General features: G+C 40.2%; 1 protein-coding gene across 3 annotated transcripts in view; it reads left to right on the top strand.

Annotated features, from left to right (window-relative positions):
• ZNF565 (zinc finger protein 565) overlaps positions 1 to 10,393 on the top strand; it is a 108,335-nt gene that overhangs the window by 77,062 nt on the left and 20,880 nt on the right. For 2 of the 3 annotated variants that reach the window (XM_081217149.1, XM_081217148.1), the window contains exon 1: positions 27 to 113. The exons of the other annotated variant lie outside the window; for it this stretch is intronic. The gene's annotated coding sequence lies outside the window, so the exon portion shown is untranslated. Of the gene's footprint in view, positions 1 to 26; positions 114 to 10,393 lie in introns of those variants that run through there. 3 annotated transcript variants of the gene reach the window in all.

Genomic DNA, 10,393 nt, shown 5'->3' with positions numbered 1-10,393 from the left:
CTCTGGACTACATTTCCCAGAGTCCACAGCGGCCCAGCGTTACGTCTCTCTTGACGTCGTGGCGAGGTCGTTAGCTCCGCAGGGCCCCGGACGCGACCACGGGGAGGCAGAAGGTGAGGGGTCCGGGAGTCCGGGGCGGGGACAGGGCGTGTCCAGAGAGCCTTGGGTTTTTGCGCGCTGGCGCGAGCGGGCTAAAATTACACAATTCTGAATGTGTCTTTGTGTGTCATGGTGGTGAGTAGATTGTGCGACTGTGTGTGCCTTAGTGGGTGTGAGATTGTGGCTGTGTATAAGGCTGTGGAGGTGTCTATGATCGTGTTTCATTGTGTGTCCTAAGAGTGGATATGTGTTTGTGTGACACTGACCATTTGTTCAGCACCAAGTGTGTGGGTGTGAGGTGCCTGTGACTCCAGTGCTCTGACAGATTTTGGCCCCGGACAGTGATAACCTCAGCCTTTCCCTGTAACACCGAGATTGGGCATGATGTCCAGTCTTCTCTGCTCTCCCTCCCCTGTGTGGGAGGGTCGGGCGATGACCCTTTAAAAATGCCCTGGTCCCTCATGATTGCTTTTCCTTGATTCTTCTCCAAGAGACGTATTGAGAAGAGAAGGAAAGAATTATTATTGAACATCCAAAAGCCAAGTTTCTCCGTGTATCAGTTTTTCTTCTTTCCCTTGAAACCCTTATTATTTTTCGTGATGTGTGTTAAAAACAAAAAACAAAAAATTTAGCCAAATATACGTGAAGATTATTTGGCTTTATTCAACAATTCATGAATCAGGCAGCATCCCATCTACCAAGTAGAGACATACTCCAAGGAGTTGTACAAAATGGAAGGTTTTTATAGGCAGTAGGAAAGTGGTGCAAGGAAGTTATTAGCAAAAGAAAAGAAAGGATTGTTTTAGGCCGGACATCTTTTAGGGGAAGGAAATGGCAGGGGTCTTATCATGCAGATTACCTCACTAGAGCTAATCAGGAAATTTCAGATTGGTTGTTTAAAGAGCACATTTTCTTTTTTTGTTGTTTGTTTGTTTGTTGAGTTTTTATTTAGGAGCACATTTTCTTGAGAGAGATTGAAACTGGTATTGTCTTGTTTGCTGTTATGGGGGCACATGACCCCATTTGGGGCTTGTTATTTTCGTTTTTAACACGTGCTTTTCTTTCCTTCTTCTGAAACTTCTTGCCTAACAAAGACACACACCACCGCCCACCCCCAAGTGAACTGGTGTCCAGTATTTGCCATTGGAGTAAATTACTGAGTGCTATGGAGGCGAACTGAAAGGCCCATACCTTCCATACTCCCTGCACACCTAATGTTAATCTAAATGTTTTTAAACTTTTCATTTTTAATTAGCTTTAGACTTAAAACTGTTGCAAAAATAGAATTCCCAAATACTCTTAACCCAGCTTCTCTATCAAAGCCAGGAGATTAACGCTGATAAATAACCAATCTACAAACCTTATTCAAATTTCATCAGTGTCCCTTAGTGTCCTGTTTCTGGACAAGGATCCAATCCAGGATCATATGTTGCAGTTAAGTTGGTAACTCTCCTTAGTCATCTTTTATCTGGAATGGTTACTCAATCTTTCTTTGTCTTTCATGACCTTGACACTTTTGAGGTGAACTGGCCATTTATTTTGTAAATTCTGCAATGTAGAATGTTCCTCAATTTGAGGTTGTCTGATACTTCCTCATAATTAAGTTCAGATTATTCAGTTGAGGCAAGACTACCCCAGAAGTGATGTATTCTCAGTGCATCTTATCAGGAGACACATGAGATTAATTTGTCTCATTATTGGTGGTGTTAACTTTATTTGCCAGGTTTCTCCACTGCAAAGCCACTCTTCCCATTATAATTAATGTGTCTCACGGAGAAATACTTTAGGTCTATAAAATTATGCTGTTTTTCATCCTACTTCCACTTACTACATCCATTGATAATTCCTGCCTGAAAACTTATTACCAGGTATTTGCCAAACGGTGATTTTTTTTTTCGGATTCTGTTATTCCTTCTACATTTATTAATTATAATTCTGTTACAAATAGATTTTCCTTCTCCCCATTTAATTTATTTACTAACTTATATAAGTATAGTCTGGATTTTTTAATACTATAGGTTATAATCCATTACTATCACTATTTTATTGCTCGAATTGTCCCATATTTGGCCACTGGGAAACCCTTTGGATTGGCTCCTGTATCCTTCCAACATATCCCCTTTATTTATTTAATTTTTTTTTAGTACTTCCTTATTTTCCTGCACCGCAGGATGTTCCAGGTTGATACTGTACTTTCCCAGCCCTAGTCCTGGAATCAGCAAATTTCCCAGGGATCACTGGCTCCTTTTACTAGAAAATTATATTTAGAAACCCAGATTAGATGTGCTCATTGCTACTGGGATGTCTTTGCTTCTTGACTTTCTCAGATATGAAATATATGCATCTGTACCCACACATCTGTATCTATCTGTATGTATACCTATACAGATAATCCATGATTTCATATGATATCTCCAATTCCAGTTCAATACCACAGGGCTTCTTCTAGCCATCTCCATTTCCTTTTCTGTAACTCCTTTCTCTGACAGTGAAAAACTCGGCTCTCATTAACCACAGTGCATTTATTTATTTGCTCAGTCTTGAGTAGAAAGTAGTTCTAACACATATCCCCAAACCCCATACAGCTCTTTTTGTATTTAGTCTTACAGTTCATAGTAAAAATACAATACCCCCCCAAAAAATAAAATAAATAAAAATACAGTTTTCCCTACACCCATCTGTATGGTAATATTACTCATTTGTAATATACATAGGTTCATTTGTTACTGTTTGTATTTTATTTGGGGCTCCCAAACACACATCCTGGTTGATTTTAATTATTTTTTGAGTATGTGAAACATTAACATGGTTCTGAAGGTTAGAATTAGACCAGAAGATCTACTCACTTACTCCTCCATCATTCCTTCTCTCCCAGTTCCATTCCCCCATTTTTTCCACACTGTTCCCAATCACCCATTATAGCTAACCAACCAATCTCAGTTTGTTGGGGGTTTTTATGGTTAAATATACATAACATAAAATTTACCATTTTAATTATGCTGTTCAGTAACATTAACTCCATTTGCATTGTGCAGCCATCACCACCATTTATCTCCAGAACTTTTCTCATCTTCAAAAACCGAAACTCTGTACCCATCAAACAATAATTCCCTTCGCCCCTTCCTCCAGCCCCTGGAAACCACCATTCTGCCTTTTATCTCTATGAATTAGAATATTCTAGGTACCTCACATAAGTGGAATCATACAGTGTTTGTCCTTTTATGACTGACTTATTTCACTGAGCACAGTATCTTCAGGATTCATCCATGTTGTAGCATATGTCAGAATTTCCTTCCTTTTTAAGCCTGAATAATTTTCCATTGCACATATATACCACATTCTGTTTATTAATTTATCAGTGGGCACTTGGGTTGCTAACACCTTTTCGCTATTGTGAATCATGCTGCTCTGAAAATGGGTTTACAAATATCTGTTCATGTCCCTGCTTTCACTTCTTTGGAGTATATATCCAGAAGTTGAATTGCTGGGTCACATGGTATGTTTAATTTTTTGAGGAATCACCATAGCATTTTCCACAACAGCTGCACTATTTTACATTCCCACTGGCAGTGCACAAGGGTTCTGATTTCTCTACATCCTTGCCAATGCTTGTTATTTTCTGCTTTTTTTATAATAGCCATCCTAATGAGTGTGAAGTGGTATCTCATTATGGTTTTGATTTGTATTCCTTTAATTAGTAGTGATGTAGGAAATCTTTTCACATTGTTTGTTGGCCATTTGTATATCTTTGGAGAAATGTCCTTTGCCCCCCTCCCCTTTTCTTTTGGCTGCACTGTGCAGCATGCAGGATCTCAGTTCCCCGACCAGGGATTGAACCTGGGCCATGGCCGTGAAAGCCTGGAATCCTAACCACGAGGCCACCAGGGTTTGTTTGTTTGTTGTTGTTGTGTTCTAGGAGTTCTTTATATATTCTGAATATTAATCCCTTATCAAACATATGATTTGCAAATATTCCCATTCCATGGATTGTACTTTCACTCTGTTGACAGTATCCTCTGATGCACAAAAGTTTTTTATTTTGATGAAGTCTACAGCACATGTTTTTTCCTTTTGTTGCCTGTGCTTTCGATGTCATATCCAAGAAATAATTGCTAAATCTAGTGTTATGAAGATTTTTCCCTATGTTTTCTTCTAAGAGTTTTATAGTTTTAGCTCTTATGTTTAGATCTTTGATCCATTTTGAGTTAATTTTTTAATGTAGTATTAGGCACAGGTCCAACATTATTCTTTTGCATGTGGATATCCAGTTTTCCCAACACCATTTGTTGAAAAGACTGTCTTTTCCCCTATCAAGTAGTCTTGACTCCATTGCTGAAAATTATTTGACCATATATGTGAGGATTTCTATTCTATTTCATTGGTCTAGATATCTGTCTTTTTGGCAGTACCACACTGTTTTGATTACCATCTTTGGTAAGTTTTGTAGTGAGTTTTGAAATCAAGACGTGTGAGAGTAAGATTGTTTTGGCTATTTGGGGTCCCTTGAGATTCTGTGTGAATTTTAGGATGGATTTTTCCATTTCTTCAAAAAAATCATTGAGGTTTTCATAAGGATTGCATTGAATCTGTATGTTACTTTAGGTAGTATTGCCATCTGTCGTGGTCAGCTCAAGCTTCCATAACAAAATACCATAGACTGGGTGGCTTAAACCACAGAAATTTATTTTCTTACAATTATGGAGGTTGGAAGTCTGAGATCAAGGTGCCACCTTCTCACTGAGTCCTCGCATGGCAGAGAGAGAGTGAGCTCTCTGGTGTCTCTTCTTATAGGGACACTACTGCTATCATATCAGGCCCCCACCCTTATGCCATCATTTAAATGTAATTACTTCCAGAACGGCCCTATCTCCAAATACAGTGACATTAGGGGTTAGGGCTTCCAGCATATGAGTGGGGCAGGGAGGACACACACAATTCTAAGTCCATAACAGCATCTTAACAATATTAAGTATTCCAAGTCTTGAACACAGGATATCTTTCCATTTATTTATGGCTTCTTTCATCTCTTTCAGCAATCTTTGTAGTTATCAATGTGTTAAGTCTTTTGCTTCCTCAGTTAAGTTGATTCCTAAGTATTTTGTTCTTTTGATACTATCATAAATGGATTTGTTTTTTTTTATTTTCGTTTCTGATTGTTTGTTGTTAGTCTATATAGAAATGCAACTGATTTTTGTGTGTTGATTTTGTATCCTGCAACTTTGCTGAATTCATTTTTTAGCTCTAACAGGGTTTGTGTGTGTGTGTGTGTGTGTGTGTGTGTGTGATCTCTAGGGTTTTCTATATATAAGATTATATCATCTGTGAACAGAGATAAGTTTACTTCTTCCTTTCTAATTTGGATGCCTTTTATTTCTTTTTCTTGTGCAACTGCTCTGTCTAGGACTTCCAGTACTATGTTGATAGACATCTTTTCATACATATCCTTAAGGGCCTTTTTTACATCTTTTTTGTGTGTGAATTGTCCATCTCTTTTTCCTATTTACTTTCACGGGGTTTTTTTGTTTGTTGTTTGTTTTTTTTTTGGTTTTGGTTTTGGTTTTTTTGGTGCTTTGTCACAAAGTTTAAGAATTCTTTACACATTAGGAATATTAGTTCCTCATCTGTGATGTATGGTGCAAGTATTTTCTTCCAGTTTGACAGTTGTCTTTTGACTTTGTTTATGGTGTTCTTTGTCATTGAATATTTTTATTTTTATGTAGTCAAATTACCAGTGTTTTCCTTTATTGCTTCTAGAGTTAGAAAGCCTTTCTCAATCTCAGGATTAAAGGGGAATTTACATGTGTTATCTTCTAATAACTGTATGGTTTCATCTTTTACATCTAGCACCCTGATCCATTTGGAGTTTAATTTTGTGTATGGAATGGGGCATGGATTTAGTTTTATATTTTCTAAATGGCTATCCAGTTTTCCCAGCACCATTTATTAAGAATTTTATCTTTGCCCCACTGATTTGAAATGCCATCTCTATCATATACTAAATGTCCATACATATTGATACTTGGTTCTATTTCTAGGCCTTCTGTTCTGTTCCACTGGTTGGTTTGTCTATTTATGCACTACTACCACACTGCTTTAATTATAGAGACTTTACAGTACATTTTAATGTCTAGTACAGCTAGTTTCCTGATGTTCCTTTTTTTTTTTTTTTTTTTTTTTTGCTGTACGCGGGCCTCTCACTGTTGTGGCCTCTCCCGTTGCGGAGCACAGGCTCCGGACGCGCAGGCTCAGCGGCCATGGCTCACGGGCCCAGCCGCTCCGCAGCATGTGGGATCCTCCCGGACCGGGGCACGAACCTGTGTCCCCTGCATCGGCAGGCGGACTCTCAACCACTGCGCCACCAGAGAAGCCCCAATGTTCCTTTTTTTACTGTCAAATTATTCAGTTTCTCCTTTATACCATTTATGCAGCAAAGGGTTCTGTTGGCATAGATCTACATCTTTTGGAGGGTTGTGATTTGTTGATTAATGAACAATGGCCCCTGCATAATTGTACACAGATACCCTGGCTCATGTAACACTCGTTATTAATATTGTTGATTTTCACAGTCTGGGTTGATGAACAAGGCCTTCTGCTGTTCTGGCTTTTAGGAGTAAGAATGTGATTGGGACCTATCTCAGAAGTCTAGATTCACAAATCTGGGATAAAAGTTTGTTTCAGTAACCAGATCTAATTTGATATGGGGCATTTTGGGTTTTGGGTCTTAAATTTGTTTCCAGCCAAATCCATGTTGTTCTTTTGATAAGTTATGAAAAAAACAAAAAAAAGAATATTAGCTAGTAGTACTTGGTGTTCGTAAATAAGTGGCCACAGCAGGGTTTTTAAAGGAGGTCCAGACTCCCACCCTTAGACTTCAGGGCTCTGCGGACACCATGAAATTTTATGCAGTTTGGTTTTTTTTTTGCGGTACGCGGGCCTCTCACCGCTGTGGCCTCTCCCGTTGCGGAGCACAGGCACCGGACGCGCAGGCTCAGCGGCCATGGCTCACGGGCCCAGCCGCTCCGCGGCATGTGGGATCCTCCCGGACTGGGGCACGAACCCACGTCCCCTGCATCAGCAGGCGGACTCTCAACCACTGTGCCACCAGGGAAGCCCTATGCAGTTTTTGCAGATACTTTTTTTTTTTTAATATTTATTTATTTATTTATTTTGGCTGTGCTGGGTGTTAGTTGCAGCACGCGGGATCCTCACTGCGGCTTGCAGGCTCATAGTTGTGACATCTTAGTTATGCCATTCGGGCCTCTTAGTTGTGGCATATGAACTCTTAGTTGCGGCATGCATGCAGGATCTAGCTCCTGGACCAGGGATTGAACCCGGGCCTCCTGCATTGGGAGCACAGAGTCTCAGCCACTGGACCACCAGGGAAGTCCTTGCAGATACTTATTTATTTGATTTTTTTCTTGAAAGAAGGTTTATGATTTCATAAGACTTTCAAAGAGATTCATGACCCTTAAAAATTTAGAACTGCAGGGCTTCCCTGGTGGCGCAGTGGTTGTGAGTCCGCCTGCCGATTCAGGGGACGCGGGTTTGTGCCCCGGTCCGGGAAGATCCCACATGCCGCGGAGCGGCTAGGCCCGTGAGCCATGGCCGCTGAGCCTGCGCGTCCGGAGCCTGTGCTCCACAACGGGAGAGGCCACAATGGTGAGAGGCCCGCGTACCACAAAAAAAAAAAAAAAAAATTTAGAACTGCAATCAAAGACAGTAGTGCCCGGTAATAATAGCCTTTGAGATGTCCAAAATTTGTGCCCAACAACAGGGAGTTAAAAGAAGAAGTTTCTATCACATATTACATTCATATGATGGAATATTATTCAACTAATAAACATATGCTTACAGAGAGTTGACCAGATCAAGGAAAATACTGTAATGATACAACACTGAAAATGATGAATAAAAAAGTATTCAAATTTTGCAAAGATCCCATCCCCAAATTTTTTAATGGGTAATTGAATGGAGAAGAAACTGGCTACGTATCTGACACCATGCATTCTGCTTTGTGTTCACTGTCTCACTTAAACTGGAAATTGCACTATCTTGAAAATTGGTCATTCACAAGATGTTTTTGATAATGAAGCTATTTCAGTGCACCAGAGAATATGTTAAAAGACTGTTAAAGAACTTTTTTTTTTTTTTTTTTGCGGTACGCGGGCCTCTCACTGTTGTGGCCTCTCCCGTTGCGAGCACAGGCTCCAGACGCAGAGGCTCAGTGGCCATGGCTCACGGGCCCAGCCGCTCTGCGGCATGTGGGATCTTCCTGGACCGGGGCACAAACCCGCGTCCCCTGCATCAGCAGGCAGACTTGCAACCACTGCGCCACCAGGGAAGCCCTAAAGAACTTTTAGTTGTAATTTGTTTCAATCATACTAATTTCCTTTTTTGTCCCTACTTGTGTTATAGACATTGGCTCGATTGCTCATAATTTTTCTGCTGCCAGGAAAATAAATGTCATCTACAACTCCAGTTATTTATTTTTGTTTAAGTGGAAAGTTACACAATGCATTGACTGTGTAACAATTATATTTTAAAGTCACTATGTAGTATTTCATTATCGAGATGCACCTTAATTTATTCGCTTTACTGCCTACTAAAGAGCATTTATATTTCTATATTTTAATTGTGAAATTGTCCCAAAAGTACTCTTGTGCATACAACTTCACGTATTTTTATAATGAATTCCTTTGGGTCAGGCATTAGACATTTATTTAGAATTTGCAAATATGCAAAATCCTAATCTAGAACTCAGGGAGACAAAGTACTTTTAAAAAGTGAGAATCTCTGTTTTTAAATTACAAATAATGTAATGGGGGAGATAAAACTTGTATACAAATGTCCAAAGTAAAGAATGAAAAAGGGCACTAGTTTACCCTGATAGTATGCTATGAGAGTTCATAAGAGGAAGATATTTGTATGACCAGAGCTGTCATTGTCATGTCATGTCATATCTAAGTCAGACTGATCCCATAAGAACTCTATGGAGGTGAACTGAGTCACCTATATTTCCTGCAATTTTCATTCTAATCATCAGAAATCCAAAGTATGGGGACTTCCCTGGCAGTCCAGTGGTTAAGACTTCGCCTTCCAATGCAGGGGGTACAAGTTCGATCCCTGGTTGGGGAGCTAAGATCCCACGTGCCTCATGGCCAAAAAAACCAAAACATAAAACAGAAGTAATATTGTAACAAATTCAATAAAGACATTAAAAATGGTCCACATCAAAAAAGTCTTTAAAAAAAAAGTGTTAAAAAGAAATACAAAGTATGACCAATGGAGCAAGATGATTCTATAGCTGTTCAGAGAACACTGAGGCAAATAGGGCAGGTGCAGAAACATAATAAACCTATCTGGCGAGAAGAGCTGAAAGGAAGCATCACTTATACACAGGACTTGGCCTGAATGACTTTTAGTTCTCTTCCAGGCAGGTCTCCAGCACACATAAATGTAGTTACCAAATCAAGAAGTTTGCAACAATTGGGAGCTGACAAGCAAAAACAACAAAAGCAGGGGCTTCCCTGGTGGCGCAGTGGTTGAGGGTCCACCTGCAGATGCAGGGGACGCGGATTCGTGCCCCGGTCCGGGAGGATCCCACATGCCGCGGAACGGCTGGGCCCGTGAGCCGTGGCCGCTGGGCCTGAGCGTCCAGAGCCTGTGCTCCGCAGCGGGAGAGGCCGCAGCGGTGGGGGGCCCGTGTACCGCAAAAAAAAAAAAGCCATTTTGTGAAAAAGAGCTGTTTTTAGAATATCCTGAGCTATTATTTCATGTTCAAAGGAACACATTGGGGAAGAGGCTCCTGGTTAGAGTTTCTACTCAGAATGATTGCTTTTCCAGGAACAGATTACTAATGTTAAGGTGAAGATATCTATATATATATCTACTTCTCATGAGCTGTCAAGTTCTCCTACTCCCCCGGCCCAAACCTTGTGTGATGTGGGATCCATACCCTCTGAAGAATAAGAATGTCTGTCAATTTAGGGACAGGGATGTAACTGCAAGCTTCACTGGGTGGTGTGTAGATGGCTGAACTTTGCTTAGAAGGATTTGTACAAAGATTTGATGATAGAGATCTAAAGGAGCATGATTTTGCTGGGTCAAGAACAACTTGTCCCATAACTCATAATCTGCCTTTTTAGGGCCTTTTGTTTCACATTGTGGGTTTGTGAAAAGTCCCTTTGAGATGTATAGAGTTGGAAATGCACAGCTCTGCTCTGTTATTTCTGAAGCTTCCTCTGACTTTTTAAAAATTATTCTTTCTTGTACTGACCAAGGCCCCAAGTCTGAA

The sequence above is a fragment of the Mesoplodon bidens genome, assembly GCF_964165515.1.
Source record: "Mesoplodon bidens genome assembly, chromosome: 18".
NCBI classification, from domain to species: Eukaryota; Metazoa; Chordata; class Mammalia; order Artiodactyla; family Ziphiidae; genus Mesoplodon; species Mesoplodon bidens.
This window is presented reverse-complemented; position numbering and strand designations above follow the sequence as displayed.